Here is a 20579-nt window from a genome sequence, read left to right on the forward strand (position 1 = left end):
TGGTGCAGAACCCAAAGGACGGGCTTTGGTTCGCTCCTCGGCTTGTGGGAACTCAGCTTTGCAAGAGAGCAAGCGAAGAGTAATGTGTATTCATTATTACATGAGCCCCGAGAGCAGCAGGGAACAGAAAAGAAACCCACGGGTGCTCAGAATATCCCATTTCCAGTCCTAGGGGGTGGCTCTCCAGTTCCCAGTCCCTACTGCCACCCCAGCAGATTTCAAAGAGTATGGACCCAAAGAGTCCACGCTCACTCAAACAGTATGGACCCAAGATACCTTTATACCAGTGTAACTTGCCCTTAAACCACTGCAATAGAGGACAAGATACACAACACATAGCCCTACACCAGTGTCAACATAGCCCTAAATCCAGTGCAGAGTTACCGCTGGAAAGCTCGGGGCTAAAACTACACTGGTATAGATGCTGTGTGTCTGCTTCTCTTACTGGGTAGGTCGCTGCTCGGTACAACCAGGCTATATGCCGGCTCCCTAGCCACCTACGGGCAAAGTACTGAAATAGCAGCTACCCCAGAAGAACCAGTGGTCGGTCCGCAGCCCCGTTACTTTTGTCGTGCGTTCAGGCTAAAAAGACATTTCAGAGGGGAAAATGGCTGCGGAGTGGCCGACTTGGGATGATCTGCTTTGGGACCCAGGGCTGTGCAGCTGCCAAGCGTGCACAGACGGCTGGCCAGCAACTTTAACACTCTCTCTTGCTTGGAAAACGAGGTTACCAAGTCAGGAACTGGGCAGAGAAGGGAGAGTGGAGAAAGCAGCCTGCTCTTCCTTGACCTTCTAAAACTGCACCCAAAAATAGCTCTACCCCTACCCCCGCACACTACTGTTATCCTCTCAAATGCTGCCAGACACTAGGGATCTCTCTTCTGTAATCTGCTTAAATCAGTCTCAGACCTGATCCTGAGAGCACCACTGCCCCAGGCAGCATTCCCCAGGGTGTGAAGCGGGGCTCCCGACTCTTCCTGACATACTACCGGCCTGCTGGGGGATGCTGGGCAAGTCACTTTTCCTCTCTGGGCCTCAGTGTCTCTAACTTAATGAACCTATGCTCTCCAAATTCACAAGGAGACTGCTCGCTCTCTCTCACCGCTGTTTATTTTCCTTTTTAATTGTAAAATGCTTGCAATTTTAAGCGGGCTAAGCAAGTGGAGTCATCTTTAGCTGAAAGGATGCAGAAGCCAACACTGATGCACTGAAGCCATGACATTAGACTTGGCCAAGTGCTACCCATCCGTATACAGTCTTTAGACTTCCTGCCCATTTAGCTATTGCCAAGAGAAGACTCACTCCATCTAACCCGCCCAGTGTTTCCTCCTGTTCCCTTCTTTAAAACTAAAAGCACAGAAGCAGCATCCCTGGCTTGCAAGAAGCATTAAGTATTAGTGGTATTTCTAGGGCACCCAAGATTGACCACCAGTGACGTGCCCTTTCAGCACTGTTATGGTCCCATTGAGATCACTGAAGTCACTGGGCCACACTTTCCTCCTCCTTCCACTGGTTAAAATCAGGATGGGCAGCACTGAAGTCAGAAGTGCAAAGCTAATGTGAAACCAGCTTTGGTGAGGTCACCATCAGGCCTGTCGTTTTATTCCATTTATAGTCAAACAGCTCACTTCATGCAGGCAGCAGGGCAGAAGCTGGTGGCTCTAGGCACATTACCTAGGCAGCAAGCCAATTCTTTTCTCCCGCTCACTATCCTCGTATTGCTGGAACTGTGCTGACTAGCACGAAGCGACACCCAAAGACTCATAAAAATCATCTGCTTCAAGCCCTGACACACAAAAGCTATGAGGCATTAAACCCAAAATACCAAGAATACCCTATGACATACCACAGGTGAAACACAGGGTGCCTGAGGACACTGCCAGTGCTTGCCACTGCAATGCAAGAGAAGTAACTGGTTAATATGCTCAGAGGATCCTAGGAAGAGGATCATACCCTATGCTATAAAGGAAGACAACCCCCACCCCCTCCTCTCCAGCAGCTCTTAAAAATTTGACCTAAGGGAAAAAATTCCTTCCTGAGCAGAAGATGACCCTGGGCACGTCTAGACATTCATTAATGCACCTTAAATACTGCACATTTTGTTTAGTACTTCCTTAATAAAGCACCAACTAAATGCGCAGTAACTAAAGTTACTGTGCAGTAGCACCGACACATGGTTATTTAGTGACGTTTACTGCGCAGTAGGCTAATAACACTGCGCAGTAGGCTATTAGCACGGTTTTTGCCATGACACGCTACTGCGCAATGTTATTAGGCCAATGCACAGTGTCTCATGTAGATGCGCCCTCTGAGTAGAAGACCCTCTAGCACACCGGTTCTCAACCTTTTTTGGATAGGACCCACTTGTGAACATCAATGGCCAGTCCCAATCCAGTACCCCTCATTCCCGACCCACTGCCCCCCACCTTCAGCTTGCAAGGGGAAAGCCAAGGTTTCCCAAGTTCTTCTCCTTTAAAGGAGAAACCATTGTTTTAAATTTATTGATCCATTTTTAAAGATTGTTCGCAACCCTTTCATATATTCTTGTGACTCACTTTTGGGTCACAACTCATGGGCTGAGAAACACGGCACAGGTACTTTTGAGGTTTCTAATCCTGGCAAGAGCTCTAGTACATATCTATCAAAGTTCCCTGCCTTAGGTGTGGTCCTTCCACATTAAAGGAAGGCGAAACTTTCCTCCCACCGAAACCAATAAGCGTTTTTGAAGTGTAATAATTTCCTCCCACCACCACCAAAAGCCCAGAAGCATGGGATTGGCAGAGGACTTCCAGACCACAAAACAGTTACGTCTGTAATCTTGCATGGCATTTGCAAAACTTGAACCTGCATAACCCATACACCATGGGATGACCCAAAAACTCCCAATTTGGTCATGCTGTGCCTTCTGTAAACTCACCGAGTGCAATCTTAACACCATTCAGGTTCCTTGCTCCACTTCTTTGTCTGCAAGACCGTTCCAAAACTTCACTCCCCTGTGAGTTAGAAATCTTCTTTCAATTTCCAAGATCATTTTGCTCAGAACCCATTTGTAGCCATTTGATCTTAGGCCGATATTGTTCTTTGTTTCTCTTCCTAATAACCACCCCACAACCATATTTATAAAAAAGCAATCCCCTCTCAATCTTCATTTTGCTAAACTAAGCAAGCCAAGCTCTTTTAATCACAAAATAATGCATCCATTCCCTTAACCATCTCAGTGGTCCATCTTTGGACCTCTTTTAGTTTAAGCTCCTCTTTTCTTGGACACTGGTGACCAGTACTCTAAATCAGGTCTTACTAATGCCTTGCACGTGACTATTAGTACTTCCTTGTCTCTACTAAACATCCCCTACCTAATACACCCTAAAGTTGCATTCCCTTTTTTCATGGCTGTGTGATCCTAGTAGCTCACGGTTATTTTATGACTGAACCAGATCATAGATTCCTCTCTTTGTTAGTTGTCTCCAGTCTATGAAGCTGCATACTTTAGCCAAAGTATTTGTCTGTAAATGCATGATTCTTCAATTCATGCTCTTAGATCTCATTCCATTTCTATTGCTCTGCTCCACAAGATTATCTACATCAGCTTTTGCAATAATCTGGTCCCCTTCTCTATCGGTCACAGCTCCCAGCTTGGTGTCATCCACACATTATATATACCTAGTTCCTGCATCAAGGTCCTAAGACCATTCCCTATGGAACACCAATGGCGACCACTTTCCAACTGGACAACTCCCCTTTCAACATAACTGACTGTACTCTACCTTTCAGCCAGCTCCTTATCCACCTAATGATTTTAGGTATTGATCCCTATCTTCTCCAGGCTGGCCAGTAATTTCCCATGAGAGACAATGTCAAAAACTCTGCTTACAACTAGACAAACTTGGTCTACTGCATTGCCCTTATCTAAAGTCAGTCATCTTGACATAGAAGTACATTAAATTCATCTGACACTGTCTACCTTAGACAAAACCACGTTGAATTTTGTTACATTTTCTTTTCCTTCTCAATATATTTTATTATGCTTTCCGCCAGTATCTGTTTTAAGACGTTAAAGATGTTTGAGCTCAACCCAACGAGTCTGTAATTGCCCGGATCGCTTTTTCTCGCTTTTCTGAACGTTGGTGCTGTATTTGCTACTCCCCGGTCCCAAGGTGCTATCCCTGAGTCGACAAACCCCAGAGAAGAGATAGAGGAGCTCTTATTTCACGTGCCATTTTTTTTCAGTTTTCTGGGATGGAGACCATCTCCCTTCCGTTTTGTGACAGGAAACAATCTAAGTTAGGTTTCCAACTCAGATATAGTCATTCCCATAACTCTGTCCTCATTGCTATGTGGGGCACAACCCCATCCTCAACAGCTTCGTCTTTCCTGAAGGCTGGGGTAAAGCACTTAGCCAGTTCTCGTACAACACTGAAGTTACCCTTAGTCTCACTCCATCCTCGGTGTCCAGGGACTCTGCTTCTTCTTCCCAGTTTTCTTCCTACAGATATAATTAAAGTAGCGGCTGCCCTCTGTTTAAATTTCCTCCACAAGGTCTAATTCAGCTAAGCCTTTGGCCATCCTGACTCAATTCCTGCACTCTTTAACCACAGAAAGGTTTCTCCATTCTTTGCAAATCCTCTTATTATTACTATTGGCCTGTTTAAGGTAGCTTGCTCATCCAGGTAGGCCCATAGCCCTTCTCTACCAATTTCTCCTTTGTGCTTGGAATGCAAGCCCCTGATAATATCTGCAATTTTGCCTTAAGGTAATCCCAGGCTGCTTCTACATCTACGTTCTCTCGCGCTCTCATCTGAACTACCATCTCATCATCTTACTTTCTCCGAGTTAGGCCTTTTGCAGCCCAAGAGCCTTGTTATCAATGCTTGTCCATCCTGCAATATAAACTCAACTGAATCAACTCACAATCTCTTGATCTCAGATTATCTTCCACAACCAATTCTTTTATTAAGTCTTGACTACTTGCAAAAACCAGTCAGATCAGGAGGCGAGACAGAGATAATCACCTGAATCTCTCTCTCTCCCTATTGGTCCTAATTCTGTGTTGCCTTGCTCCTTGCGCAATCACGTGCGTGAATTCAAATACAGTGTATATAATTAATATTTCCTGACGTTTAAAACCCAGAGTGGCAGCACATTCATAGGAAGGCCATGGGTGCATCTACACATGCATTTGATCCGGGATCAGCTGCCTCGTGAGTAAATGCTCCTGGGTAGATGTTGACACGTGCAAGGAAGCGGGAGCAGATTTGCTGCTAATGGCAGCAAACTGCTCCCACTTCCTGGGGCCTTGCAATGGGCCCCTGCTGCCACCACGGGGAACTCTAGGCTCCCCCTGGGTGCTAGCCCAAGGGCTGGCAGGGAGCACAGGGACAAGAGACAGCTGTCTCCTGGTTGGGGCTGGGACATTATACCCTGCTCCTGAGAGCTGCCTGCTGCTGAGATGGGGACAATGTCCCCCGGCCCCAGCAACAGGGAGCTCCTGGCTCTGGCTCCCCAATTAGGGGCAGGGGGCTTGGAAAGAGCTGCAGGGGAAGGACAGCACTCAGCCTCACTTAGTGGGTCGGACTCGATGATCTATTGAGGTCCCTTCCGACCCTAGCATCTATGAATCTATGAACCCACTGGGGGAGCAGCTAGCTTGCTGCTAGCTAGATGGGGCAGGGGGCTGAGTCCTTTCAGACTGCACCCTGCAATGGTGGCGCTTAGGCTGGGAGATGAGGCTCTCCCAGCACCAGACCCGCACCATGGAGCTGGCACTGGGAGATGGGGGTCTCCCAGCCCCCCACTCCCCAATTGTAATGGTGAAGCAGGAGCCAGGCCCAGCTTCCTGATCATGATCTCGGAGTGGGGGCCTTGGAGCTCCCTGCTGCCGGGGCAGGGGGACATAGTCCCCACCCAGGCTCTAATGGCAGAGCCCACCTTGGCAGCAGGCAGCTCCTGGGGGCATGGAGCAACCTCCTGCCTCCTGGCGGCTGGCTGACCAGGAGCAAATTTGCTCCTGGTTAGACATCTACACAAGCACTACTGCGCCGTTACTAATTGAAAGTAAATTTGCAACTTTCCTTTGCAGGTAGCAAATTTACTTGCCTTTAGCAAGCTTTACTGCGCAGTAAGCATGGGCACGTGCAGAAGCACATGCTTACTGTGCAGTAAACTATGCTACTGCGCAGTAAAGCGTCTTGTGTAGATGTGCCCCAGGTGGTTTTATTCTGATTAGACATCAGAAGCATCTTTGAACTACAAGGGTAACAAAGCACTGCACAGGGCCTGCAGGGAGGCTGAGGAATCTCCAACACTGGAGACGTCCTCGGAGCAGGTGGGACAACGACCCATCAGGAATGGTTGAGGTGTAGTTGATCCTGCCCTGGGGCTGCCTTCCATTTATCTATGATTCTGTAAAGCAGGGGAGAATTAAGTCAGCGCAAGATCTGCATTTCTAATGTGATGAGTGAACAAATAACACCCTTCTCCCTCCACCTCCTCTCCCAAACCTTCATCCACATGCGGATGCAAAGTTTGTTCCTTCCTGGATCACACTCTACAAGTTACTCATCCTGAGAAAGGACTGCTGGGTCATATGCTGGTCCATCTGCCCTGGCTTTTCCTGCTTGGGTTTTCTACTTTGTCCACAACTTGACTATAAGTCAAGACTTGTCTACATTTTGATCTCCATCCCTACCTAGTCATAAGCAGAGAGATGGTGTTCTCCACCCTTCTGAAAACTCTTCCCAGTTTTCCATTTGAGACCTCGGCATTAGAGGTTCCACCGTGCTCGACCTCCTCATCTCGATACCGCAGAAAGGATGGCTGCGGAGGTGTTATTGAGGGTAGAGGGATTCCTGAGTACATGAGTACATGAGGAAGCCAGGCTTTCTGACTCCCCTACAATTCAGGCAGACAAAGCAGTTTGGACTGCAAGCAAAAGATGCGATAGGAATCGCTTCTTCCTCTGAATAGTAAGAGATCAAAGGCATAAAATATGTAGGTAGGTCAGTAAATGTAGAAGGCTGAAGGCAGTATACTGGGGGAATTTCCAGCTCACACGGCACACAGAAAGCCCTTCTGGTTTTTCTTGTTCTCCTTAACCTTTTCTATATGGAAGGAACAGGCTTGTAAAGTGCCCTGCTGAGGATTATGTCGCTCCGCTGAGGGCTCAGGGACCAACAAATCCAATTTGCGCTTAAACCTTCCAGTGGATTCTGGCCTTTGCACAGACCAGTCTCCCGTTAGCATCAGCTGTCCTCCTCCAGAAGCAGCTGCTGACATATTGAACCACTTAGCGCAAAGCAAGAGAGAACAGACAAGAAATTCCTCCGCGGAGCAGCCAAGGGACTGTGCCCTGAAAGGAGATCACAGCCGTCCGAAACACCCCTTACGAGACTACCGAGCTACAAGCAAAAAACCCTTTGGGCTCCAGTGGGTGGAGGGACAGAAAACTCCCAAGACCTTCCCAACAGAGCAGGTTACAGATATCCAGGGAAAGGAGCATGATGGGCACAGGCTCTCAGGCTGTCATGCAGGCTGGGACCTGTCTGCTGCACTCAGGACGAGGTTTTTGCAAAATCCTCTGCCTTTGTGAAAGGGCTCCTTCTGTCACGCGATCTCAGAGGTCCCGACAGGGATCCGCAGGATGCACAGCGGGCAACACAAGAGATCTGCAGGTCTCCCCTGCTTGCTCTCAGCAGAGATGAGTTATTTATTTGAACAAAAAAGGCTTGCTGATGACTCCTTGATTCACTGCACATTGATCTCTCCAAACACACCGCGCTACGATGCGTGATGTCCCAGGCAGCCTGCCTACGCAGATCACGGTCGGCAAGAATCAACCCAATCGCCTCTGGATCGAAACAAAGGAGGAACGTTTCCCACTTGGGCTCAAGACCCTAGATGTCTTCTCACGCAGGCTTTAGTAGATGCATAAGTCAATACGTGGCCTAGGTACAGGAAAGGACCAAAGACCCATGGATTCTACAAAGTCAGGCTCCAAAATGCCTCCTATCTCCCTTTATTCCTGAAAATACCAAGGGTCACCACCTTTAGCTGGGCTAGCAATAAAGCTTCGCTCTGCAGGGTCTGTAGCCACTACAGGATACCACAGTCCTGTGTTTTTCAGCATAAGCCTCCATGGGATTGCAAGAGCCCAGAGACACTCAGTCCTCACTAGCCCAGGTCACCACATGTTAGCCACAGAGCCACAACTCCACGCGCTCCCCTAAGGGAGCTGTCTCAAACGCCTTCCTCCTTGCAACCAAAATCAACGGTACATCTCATACCATGGCAGCACCACTATAGGGCCTTCGGGATGTGCTTTCCACAATGCACGGCAGGCAGCAGCATTTCCAGCCAGGAGCTGCAGCGATAAGAGCCACAGAGCAGGTCTCCTTGAGCAAGAAGCGGCCCGCTGCTGATAGAGACCTTAAAGGGCTTTGCTGATCCCCACAGTTAGAGGGGCTGTGGGCCAATTCCACTCCCCAAGCATGTGGTTTACAAGTACCCGTCTGCTCTGCAACCCGCAGCTTTGCTCTGGTAGGGAAGTGGGAAACACCAAGCGTGTGCATGTGTGAATCAGCGTGGTGGATTCCTGGCTTAATCAGGACAAGAGAATTGCAATCACGTGGCCCGACGATCAGCGCCCGGAGAGCTGAACGGCTGCAGGTTTAAGCAGGCGCCAGCATTCTCTGTCCACATTGTTCTCATATATAGCGGTGGCCCTGGCAGGAGGCCACCACTGGGCAGGACCAGACCCCTTGGCATTGCTCCAGCATTTTCCACTCTTACTGTCTGAACAGCACAAACACCGAAGCTGCCTACATCCGCCCTGAGCCTGGATATATCCCCGACATGCGGTGAGAGAAGTTGTCACCACCCTTTGCAGCACAGAGGCAAGGAACGAGATGTAAAAGAGGTGGGAGGAGAAAAGAGTAGTGAAGGGACTTGCCCAAGGTCACACAGCAAGGCGGTAGCAGAGCCAGTCCCAGTCTGCCCAGCTGATGCATGTTGGCATGTTTTGTTTCAAGCCCTTTTGCCCGGTCCTTACCCGTTCTGAGCCGTCCACCATCCAGCGATGTTTAAATGCAAGAAATGGAAGCGCCAATGGTGGAACAGCACTGGTAGGCTTTTAGGGAGATTGCAAACCTACAGCGCAGCTCTGCTCTGAAGAGTGACTATATAACAGTAGCCTCACATGGGTGGAACCCAATTCAAAGAGAAATTATCCCATTACTTATTTGAGTGTCATCGTGTTTATCATCTCAGAGACTCCTGATGAAATATGCTTTGTTTCGAGGGGGTTTTCTCTCTGTCAGCACTGCAAATTCAGATGGGGATCTGGTTTTACATCTCTCAGCACTTTATCTGTAAACAAGGGCTCCAGGTCAGTCCTTAAGCTCATAGAGGTACACTTCCTAGAAGCAGTGATTCACAACCAGGGATATCGTGGGATCCTTTTAAACCTGCCGCACAGTATTAGCACTGTTAGTGTGCAACCGCCTACACACAATCCACAAGATAAACTCAGAGATTTCAAATAGGAATCCACAGAGTCAAAACCTTCTGTCTTGCTGTGGTCTTTCTGAGCCCTTTGCAACAGAAGAATTGCTCTAGTATTTTCCCGTAGTCAAGAAATGAGTGAAAGCTCAGAGCTGGCATCTTCCGAGGGGGGACCTGGAATCTTAAAAGGTTGAGAGATGCTGCCATAGAGCCCCATTTCCAACAAAGTGCATGAGTTTTAAAGGTAATTAAACTCCAAGGTGCTTTGGAGAATCCCCCTGAGCATCTCTCTGCACCACCTGAATCAAGATGGGCAAACCTCTACAGCATGCATCGAAACTCCAGTGCAGTCAGTGCGACATCAGCACAGCCTTTGCTGAATCAAGGCTTTGGGATCTACCTCTAAGGATGCTGCCCGAAAAACTCTGTCACCTGCAAATGTGCCCCTAAACCCCAGCCAGGCTTTAACCCATCCATCCCTAGCAAAGCGGGGCCAGATAAATGCACTTAAATGCAGTCCCAAGGGCTCTGGGGCTGCTGCCCAACTCTTTCCCAAACTCCTCCCTGGCATCATGGACATGCCTTACGTGCAAGCTCCTCCCCACCGGTTTATTAGCTGCATTTTTTCTGAGCTGGATCTGAGTCGGTAGTTTTCTGCCTGTGGTGCTTTTTGATTTCTCCGCCCGGGCCGCTCCTCCCAAATGGCTGTTTCTTGAAAACCTCATCAGCCTGTTTACCGTCTCTCCCAGATCATTCATAAAGATGTTACATAAGAGGCAGGCCAGGGCCTCTGATAACAAGCTGTGATCATCCTTGGCAGGCAGCGAAGGCACGATGTACCGGAGAGGGCAGATAAGCAGGGCCTGGCGTAATTGGGCTTCTCTATGGCGTGGCACATGCTGAGCCGGGTGTTCTTGTTCAGGATTCGGCAACAGCACAAGACACCCACCGAAAGGCCTCGCCGTTCAGGGCCTCCTTGGTGCCCTGCATAAAACAAGTCGGGAGGTTCAACCCAGGGCTTGCTAGCAATCTGCCTGGGGTTCCTCCTCCCTCTGCCAGAGGACAAGGACGGGGTCAGGGGGAGGAGGGGATGCATCACCCTTGTGCTTGTGCCCTCAGTGTAGCACAGGGAAATGCAAAGCCTGGCTAATGGGGAAGTGTCTTCTGGGGCAAGGGCACTGGAGCTTTAAGGCTGGCCCAGACCCAGTTCTGCACCCCAAGGCACTCGGGGGCTGCAGGTGGCAGGAGCAGGGGCCTGGACAACAAAGGGGAATCTGCACACGGCTGCAGGAGATTCGGAGGTGAATGAGCAGATTAGCAACATCTGGCTGTCCTTCCCTCCAGCTGTGAGGGGCAGAATTCCTCTCCAGTCTGCCCCAGCCCTGGCTGGGCTCCAGCCCCAGCTCACAAGGATGCTTCAGGACAAGTCCCACTGAAGGCACTTCCCTGGGGACTGAGTCCTCACATGAGAAGCCCCTGGGCTGCCGTGGGTGATGTTGAAACGATTCTGATCACGTGTCGGCCTTATCCAGAAGGCAAATTGCTGTTTATTTAATAAGAGTAATAATGACATACTGCATGCAGGCGTAGCCCATACAGCTCTCCCCATTAGCATGCGTGGCTATGGGAACTGCCCCTCCCTGAATCCTTTTTCCTACCAAAGCTCTGCAGCTGAGATGCCATGCTCCTGCCCATCGTACACAGCTTGAGAGGGGGCACAACAGCCCGGGGCATCCACGAGAGCAGCCTTGTCTTGCTGCAGCTTTAGCCCGGTTGTCTACAGCCTGCCCTGCAGCACAAAACCCACCACCCTCTACCTGCCCCTTTGCTGCAGGGGTGCAGAAGATGGATGCCTCCTTCTACCCTGTGCGTCTGCCCCTGGATAGGTTGCCCATGATCCCAGAGAGCTGCCAGCCAAGATCAGCTCCTGGGCCTTTGGGCCGGTACAGCAGAGCGGCTCTGTGCCACTCCAACTGGACACAGCCCACAACACCATCAGCCAGCCACGAGGAGAGTTCAAGCAGGCTCGGCCCCCCGAAGTCACCGAGCTCTTTATGGATCCATGGGGTCCGGTTGGAGAAGTCCCCTGGGTGGCCAAATCTGCACCTGTGAGCGGCTCCATTTGCGACTGCACTCTCACACTAAGGGTTCAGCCTCTTAGAGCCATGCCTGCAGGCAAACCCCAGCCCCAACCTGCCTTAGCTTGACAAGGCGGCAGTAACCAGAGAAGCCAGCAAGAGAGCCCCTGTCATCCCATAAGGAGCCGTCACTGGTGCTGTGACTTGCTGCACCCATTTGGACAATGGGGACAATGCTGGCACTGGGGTGTCACATCCCGGGGGCCAGAGCTGTGTACAGCCCCACGCATACTTCAATCCCATGCAGTGTCCTTCCTCTCCCAGTACAACCCCCTCCAAGCTGCTAAGCCTCAGCAACGTGCTCTTAACCAGCAGTGCCGCTTTGCTGTGACAGCAGCTGTCCCACTAAATCAGCACGAAGACCCTGCTAGCGGCCAGCATTCGGGGATGGGAGTGCTGTCCCCATGCACAGGCCATGGCCATGTGCAGGGGAGCGTATGTTAGGCCCACTGGTGCTGGAGCGCATCCAAGTGCGTGCAAGGCATGTGAACCTGGTGCGAAAGCACTCTGCTTTATGCCTCGGTAGGGGCTCCCATCACGCCGCACCTAGGGTCAGATTCTTGGCTGCCCTGCCCTGCCCCTCGGACAGAATATCTTTTATCAGAAAGGTTTTTTCTGTATCTCCCAACTATGTCGCTGATCCAGACAAGATATTACCAAGCAAATGCTGCTTCCCACCTGTTCTTGAGACTATCACAGGTCCAGCACTGCTAGCCCCACTACTCCCCTGTACACAGCCATTCACACTAATCGGTTCCACGCCGATTTGAGGCACGGAGGTCAGTGCCTTGAGCAGTCCCAGAGAATCAGGCCCCAAAGTATGTAGAGGCACCCGTGAGCTGGCTTTGCATGCAGCCCAGCAACAGCGCATGGGACCTGTTGTGCGCAGCCTCCAAGCCCTGCCTTCCGAGTGTTGCTTTAACAGGAGCTCATTGTCATGCAATAAAAGTGCCGTGCAGGGCAGGGGGGAACTGCCAGTCTGATGACCTGGCTGCACCATGGGAAAAGGGTCCAGTGCGGCCAGTGGAGAGCCCTGCACTGAGCCTGAACTTTCCACTGTGGACCTCCCCACTCAGAGAGAGCAGACGTGGCACTCTCAGGAAGTGCTTTCCCAATCCTGTACATACAGGTATACATATCCCTGCCAGCTTGCACCTGTGCCCACAGGTAGCTCCATGTGTGACCCTACTCCCGTATGGGCTGCTTTCTCCATCCCCTCTGGTGTCCTACCAGCACCTGCACGGGTGCAGCAACAGGACCCAAGTCTCCCACTCAGAGGCAATTCCATATCCCCTACCAACCGCACTTGTACCGGGCAGGGCGCTATGGAAAGCACCTACCCTGAGCCCTCCTTCCCTGTTTGCTGTGTAGGAGCATTTACATGGCACCTCAAAGCTCCAACCTTGCATGAGGCCTCCACACACAACCCAACCATAGCTAATAATAGGCAGAAATCCTCATAAGCAGAAGTCCTCCAGAGCTGTGGAGACCCGTGCGGGTGGGGGGCTGATTCTGCTCTGTGAGGTGGGAGCAGAGGGCCCAGGGAGAACTCAGGTCCATAAAATTTTTGGGGCTGGCCTTTCAACCTGAACTAGAGTAGAGCTACCACGTGCGTCTTCCACAGCAAACGGAGGCACATGAGCTCAGGAAACCCCTACCGTCACCGTGTGGCTGATAGGGAGGCACTCTGCCCTCTGCATCCCCTCTCCATCCATCTAGGATCTCAGTCCCGGTGCACACACGAGTCCGAGTCTCCATCCGTCTAGGATCTCAGTCCCGGTGCACACACAAGTCCGAGTCTCCAGCCGTCTAGGATCTCGGTCCCAGTGCACACATGAATCCGAATCTCCAGCTGTCTAGGATCTCGGTCCCGGTGCGCACACGAGTCCGAGTCTCCATCCGTCTAGGATCTCGGTCCCGGTGCACACACGAGTCCGAGTCTCCAGCTGTCTAGGATCTCGGTCCCGGTGCACACATGAGTCCGAGTCTCCAGCTGTCTAGGATCTCGGTCCCGGTGCACACATGAGTCCGAGTCTCCAGCTGTCTAGGATCTCGGTCCCGGTGCACACATGAATCAGAGTCTTCCGAGAAGAAGGGCGGAAAGCTGGGCCCAAAATTTGGGGCCCTCTAACAAAGTAGCGAGTAAGGGGAGGTCTGCAATTCTTGGCAAGGCCAAGAGCCGTCATCGCGCCTCCCCAAGCCAAACCGCTTGTGTGTTTTATGGGACAGGGTCAGAGGGCACCAACAGCCAGCAATAAATAATCCCGTGGGCTTTCAACAACCCGAGGAGACCACAGCCAAAAACAACATTATTAAAAGGCAAAGAAGCCACCAAACGCTGCCTGGACGCTTGCTCCCAAGCCTGGGGCTTTGAGCCCTCGCTCCCTTTCCAATCAGCCATGGGGCATTTACACCCTGTGAGCAGCACCCGCACCCAAGGCTTGTGGCCCGGTGGAACCAGAGCTGGGTGCGGTTCTCTCGCCCTACCCCGAGCTCTTTCCTTGCTGTGTTTTCTGTGCTGGAGTCAGGGCAGGTGTAAATCTGAATGGCTCCACTGAACCCCTCCATCTGCAATGATTTATACCCCAAGAGCATGCATCCCCTTGCGGGGGGGTGGGGGGGTCAAATATAGCTGGGAGAGTTTGGTTTGATCTAGAAGGAAACTAACACCTGATCAGCGTGTTGATGTGTGATCCCATTAACCCTTGAGAATTATTGCTGCTATTTGGGATCCCTGGGCAGGCAGCCAATCAGAGCTTTCCTTCGCAGGAACCTTTGGCAACTGGGCCATGGCTAGGCATGCTGGGATGTGTGTGCTCACAGATCCCCTGGTGCTGAAGCAGCATTTCTACCTCCTGCCACTCCCTGTAAAGCACTTGGACCCAGCACATGCCTGCCTCCAAAACCTTGCATTTCAGACCCGCTTCAAACCCATCACAATTTGACTAGCTTCAAATAATGTGTGTCTGCATGCGCTTCCCCCCCCACACCAGCTCTTATTCCAAAGCACTTAGATCCCAGTGATCTGTCTACCCCACAAAATGAAGATGTGCTTGTAGCGTATGCCAGCTGAATCTAGCTACTCGAGTTAACAATATCAGTAAGGACACAGCACCACAGGCATTAGCACGTGCTAGCTAAATTCTTAGGGTCCCGAGAGCTTGCACTCTGGTTGCCAGTACACCCTAAAGCCACACGCTGCTGTGTCTTCACTGCTGTTGTCATGCAAGTGAGCTACACATAATTAGCACATGCCTTCATCTGCAAGGATAGATGCTACGTGGTGTCTAGTTCTTGGCTCAGGTGCTTGTGCATGGGAGTGAACTGCACCCATGTGGCAGGTGTGAAAGCTCAATCCATGCTTCAGTGGGAGTGGGTATATATCCCCATGAGCAAGGCCATGGGGAGAAGGAGGAGCAGAGGACAACAGAGATGCAAAAAGGGTGCAAACTGCACCCATACCATCTCTCTGTTTCCTGGAGTTGGGAAGAGCCCAAGGGGGTAAAAAACATCTCATGGAGTTTGAGCCCAGAGTCACGGTTTCTAGGTTTTTCTCTGCATCTTAAGGGTGAGAAATTTTCTTAAAAAGAAAATCTGTAAGACTTTCACATAATGACAGGATTCGGGGAGCTGCTGCTTTAGGGCAAGTAGAGCCAAGAGTCACGAGAGCGCTGTTAGAAAGGGTCACGGTGCTGCCCCCATACTGAGTTGGCTTGAAAGAAAAGCTGCAACTGTTAAATAATAATTAAAAAAAAAGCTGTTTGTGTTTCCCTGTCCAGGAGCTACACCATCACTGGCCGAAGCAGCTCCAAAAAGGGGTCCTTTCCACCGTTTGCTCAGCCACTGCTCCCACTCAAACAAAGCTGATGTGCATTACCTTCCCTCTGTCTGATAAGACCCAGCCGGGGTAGGCTCTGTCCTACACGTTGCAGAAACAAAGCACGGTCCCTGCCCAGCTCTGCTTGCAATCTATGGGCACGTGCTCAGGACCTCAGCGCTTATAAGAGAAGCCATTTCCCCAAGAGATCTCATCTCTCAAGGTGCCAAATTTCAGCCCACCTCTGGTGCCTATCTACGGAGGGCTGCCTTCTCCGTTCCCCTCTGCACAGAGAGCTCCATTCGCCTCCCAGGCAGTCTTGCAGAGCAGCAAGGACTGACCCAGCCCAACACCCTTCCTCTCAGAAGGCGCAGCTGATTAACGGCAGCAGCACTCGAGGGATTAAGTTTATTTAGATGAACGAGCCCAGTCCAGCATTACTGGGAAGGGAGGAGGAATCCATGCTCTGCTCCCCCCCAGCACCCTCCCTTCATGTGCAGCTTTGGTGCGGCGTGGAGACATCAGAGCAGAGTGCAGCGTGCCACTGGCCCATGGTGCGGGGGGGGAACAGCAAGAGGATGCTTCCAAGCAGAGGGATTTTGCACATGTGCTTTGTTTTAGCCTCGTCATGAAAGAGCCTGCAGTGCTTGGAAGGATTCGGCAGTAATGAGTCGTGCTACAGTAGCTTCAAAGCCCTGCGTTGGCCAAGCTGCTATCAACAGTTCTGCAACAGTCGGGCCCTACGGAGATCTGCTTTCTGTCAGCCACCTTATCTCTGCCCCTCTGCCAACCGTCGCCCTACGCTCCATTAGACCAGAAGACTAAGAAACCCAGTGGGCAGCCTGGCACATTTGTTACCTAAATTAATCTCCATTGCGGTAGTACTTGGAAGTCAGAACTAAGACAAGGGGTCCCAGCTGGGCTGGGGCTGCACGTTCCCGGGGCACCCGAAAAGCTGCAAGCCAGATCCAGCAGAACTGAGCTTTGTGTCTGCCCAGAGCCCAACGCACCGGGGCCCAGAGCCTCAAATGAGATCAAGGGGCTACTGTAGTGTAAAGAGACATCACAGCATGCCTCTTGTGGTCCCCAAGGGCTAGAAATAAAGGGGGCGCAACGCACCACCAGGCAGAACTACCCAAGCTAGTTAGCTCAGGCACTAGAAGCAGGATAATTACAGCAGCCCAGGGCTCTTCCCAGGCTAATAGACCCTGCTTGCTCAGGGGCTCCCTCTCCAGATTGCTTCTCTGTAGGGCTACTAGCCTCTCCAGGGCAGGAGGGTGGGGAAACAGGCAAGGCACTGAGATGTAGCATCCTTCCCTTGGATGATGTGCTGGACACCACAGACATTCAGTCCTGAAGCTGGATTCAGCTCATTACTCCCACCCTGCCCCGCATCCCAGACACCGAGAATCGTGGCCAGGGCTTCTGGATACGAGGCAGGAGGTGGGTCTTGTGCATAAAACCCAGCCCAAGAAATGCGGATTTGGAGGCTGCTTTTAGCTCTTCTACAGATGAGAAAGAGATTCATCTCCCCCATTCTCCTGTCCTGCTCATTACTAGCCATGTGATGCTGAGATAACACCTGTGGGGATGGACATCCTAGAGCAATCCCATGACAGATCCCGAAGCCTCTCTGCAGTGGATGTGGAGAAGGTGCCAGGACCTTCTGAGACCACGTCCTAGGAGGCTGCCCAGACACAGGCGTTACTACACCAAGGTAGCAAAGTTGGCCTTTGCTTCTTCCAGGTCCTTGCCCCCAGGTCAAGCCAGGGCTATAGCTCTCCCGAAAGTCCCTGCAAATCTGGAGTACCTTACCCCCAGTTCCTGGAAACAGGAGTCCTTTTTTCCGTTCACGTTCTGGAGGCCACGGTGTTAGTTAGGAACTGGGTGGGTTTGGGGGTTCGACTTGACAGTTAAAGGGGATGCATTTGGCATTGTTTCTTCACCTCGAGGTAGCATCTAGGAGCCCCAGTGACCAGTCAAGAGCCCTCCCTTCAATCAGCTTACAGGATTCAGGAGCTCTGGACAGCCTGGAACAAGGATGCTGTGACCCATGCAATCCCTGGCCATGCTGCTTGCACATAATCCCATACAGCACCGCGAGAGTCTCAGGGGCAACAGAGCTAACAGCTCCGTGGAACGACGTCGATTGACATCCCCGGAGCACAGTGTCCCAAGACTCAAGCACGCCTGTTGGCTTCTCTGTCCCTCTAACATTTCCATTCTCCCCATGGAGACACTGCATGTGAATTATTGCACCTGCCAAACCTATAAAGCCATCAGATCAGTGCCTGCCCTGCAAGGGAACGTGCTGCCGGCACTCCTAGCGGCCAACACAAAGTCACCCCAAGACCTGCTATGTGCTGTTATAATCTGCTGTGCTTATACCCCGCGGGCACGGGCACCAGCCCACAGATAAGAGAACTCAACAACACTTGGTGCACGTTGGCCAGGGTGAGGATGGAGCTGGCACCTCGGGTTCGGGCTGCCAGAGGTGGTAGAGTCCTTTACAGCTGCAAAAGCAATGAGGCAGATTCCCTTTTCACTGCAGCTCTCCAGCTGTTGCCCGTCCCATCAGGCCCAGGGCCACAGGGGTCTATGCATTTACCTCCCAACAAGACCAGCGGGAGGTAGGCGCCTGCATACCTCTGTGTTTGTGGCCGGTTGCTCTGTGCGTTCAAGCCTACAGCAGGTCTTGCCTCGGTCCCTTGTGTCCTGATAAGCCACAAATCTTGAGGACTTCGCGTGCTTTCTGCAACCTCAGGGTGTAAGTGCTTTGCCCAAGGTCGCACGTACCATCAGTGTCGGAGCTGGGAAGAGAAACCTCATCTCCTAAATCCTCAGTTTCAACCTGCACTTAATCTCACTCCCACTCTGGGTTCTTCAGCAATAATCTGATTCCCTTGTTGCGATAAACCAGATCCTCAGTGCATAGAGGATTGGAGAGGGAAGCGGTGAGAGGATTTAGACTGACCATAGACACAAACCACCGCATACGTGCAAGGAACTTGCTGAGACAATAGGTATTTAAAGACTTCCAAGACCAGTCGCTTTTAAAGCTCCAAGCAGACCCTTTAGCAATGCTGGGAATCCCCTTGCCTTTGTGCACAGGTGAGCTGATCTGAGAACCGGCCGCAAGCTCCAGAGGCTGTGATGACAATTCAGAGGCTGCTTAATGCTGGCTAATAAACCCGAGAAGGTGGCAGGGCTGTAAAGGCAGGCGAAGCCCAGATGCAGGTCCTTCCGTTTCTTAAAATAATATTTAGACAGGACGCATTTTCCCCCTAACGTGAACAAACCACACTAGGGCCAGCTCTTACTGTGTTTGTATTTCTGCGCAATGGGACTGCCTCCAACTATGAAGCAAACTCCTCTGCCTAGGCAGAAATGACTTCTTGACACCAAAAAAAGCAGTGCGCTCAGGGCTTTCCTCCAGCAGCGCTGGGAGAGGCATGTGCATGGAGGGGGGAAGGGGACGGAGACCTAGAGCTGTCTCCTGCTGAGGTTATCAGGCCTGGACCTTCACTGGAAGAGCTACCCCAGTCTGATCACGGGTCCAAAACAAACTTGCTGCAGTGGAAGTGAGGACACAAGGAGCGGGGCGGTGGAAAAAAGAGGTTCATTGGCTTCTGTGCTTGCAGAGGCCAGCCAGTGAGTGGGAGACTCGAGATGATTTCCTTTCCCAAGCATTGACTACCGCACAGCCCTTGACTTCAGGCAGGGTTCGAGAAAGGGAGTAGGGCCCAGCGGGTGTCCCACATCCAGGCTTCCCCTGGGCTTCCTTGTGCTCCCACCGGGGAAGCGGCAGGTGTCACCAAGGGGCCCCGATGACAGCCCTGTAAAGTCTCTCCCCCGGAGCTGCATCCAAAGCCATCACAGCTACTTTCCCGGGGCTCGCATCCGACCGGACGAAACGCAGGTCGCTCTTTAAAACGAGGACAAGCCGGGGAGGAGGGCCAGCAAAGACGGCAACTCCAGCCTCCGCACAAAAGAGCGCCCCAGACCCGTCCTCAAAGCGCTCGGAGGAGCCAACCGCCCCCAGCAGCACCGAAAAAAGGAAAAGGCTCCGCAGGGCAGAGGAGCCACCGCAGCCTCCCGGCGCGCTCTGGGGAAGGGGACCGGATCAAACCCGGCTCTAAGAGCTGGCACCCAGGCGAGCACAAGGGACCAGAAGACAAGTGGTGGGTTTCAGGCGGGGTGAGAGGAGAAGAGAAAAGACCCCCCCGCACCACCACCACCACCACCACCACCACCCATCATCGTGCCGGCTCCTGTCCGTCCCTTCGGGTCTCCGCTCCGGCGCGGCGCGACGCGACGCTTACCTCTGCGGCCGGAGCGGTCAGGGGGCGCCGCCGCCGGGCCCCCGCGGAGCCATGGAGCGGCTCAGCCCCGCGGCCGCGGCCCCGGCCCCAGCCCCATCCCGCGCTGCCCGGGCGGGGATGCTCCGCGCGCGCCGACGGCTCCGCCGGGTCCCCCCGCGGCGGGGCGCGGGCTCCCTCTCGGCGGCGGGCAGGGGGCGGCTTCTTGGCAAGAAGGGGCAGCAAGTTCTCGGGGCTCCGGAGATGCGGAGGAGGAGCCGGGGGAGGAGACTGGGGCGCGAGCTCCTCCCCGCGCCGCATCGGCTCGGGCATCGCCCGCGGAGCCTCCCACCCGCCCCGCGCCCGAGCTGCCCAGGTGGGCGCTGCGCCTCCCTGCCCCGAGCCAGCCGGGCCGGGCCTGCAGGGTGCACCCGGGCACGGCCGGGGAGCTGCGTCCCGCCAGGCAGAAACCCGCGGTGGAGCGGGGGAGAAGAAGATCCAGGCGGGCACACCCCACCACATGGAGTTGAACACTTCCAAGTTTTGGGGGCTCCACCATTCAAAAAGGATGTTGGGAGAGTGCAGAGAAGAGCCACGGGCATGAGTATGTCACGAAAACAGACCTTACGATGAGCGGCGGAGAGCTATGGGACTTCAGCCTGGCAAAGTGCTGAAGGGGCGATCTGGTGATCACCTGTACATTTATCAGGGGTGCTCACTGGGGGAGCGTCTGAGCCCCCCAAGGGAGGACAAGCTCGAACGGTTATAAACTCCTCCACGACTGTTTCAGGCTGGACGTAAGGAAGAACTTCTTTACTGTCTGGAATAGCC

General features: G+C 52.5%; 1 protein-coding gene across 2 annotated transcripts in view; it reads right to left on the minus strand.

Annotated features, from left to right (window-relative positions):
* Nucleotides 1-19982, minus strand: part of NRTN (neurturin) — a 63872-nt gene extending 43890 nt beyond the window's left edge. Inside the window, exon 1 of one of the 2 annotated variants that reach the window (XM_059719517.1) lies at nt 19773-19982. The gene's annotated coding sequence lies outside the window, so the exon portion shown is untranslated. The remainder of the gene's footprint in view (nt 1-19772) is intronic. The other variant, XM_059719516.1, reaches the window with a different exon arrangement.
* Nucleotides 19983-20579: the final 597 nt, after the last annotated feature.

Source organism: Alligator mississippiensis, chromosome 16, assembly GCF_030867095.1.
Source record: "Alligator mississippiensis isolate rAllMis1 chromosome 16, rAllMis1, whole genome shotgun sequence".
NCBI lineage: Eukaryota > Metazoa > Chordata > Crocodylia > Alligatoridae > Alligator > Alligator mississippiensis.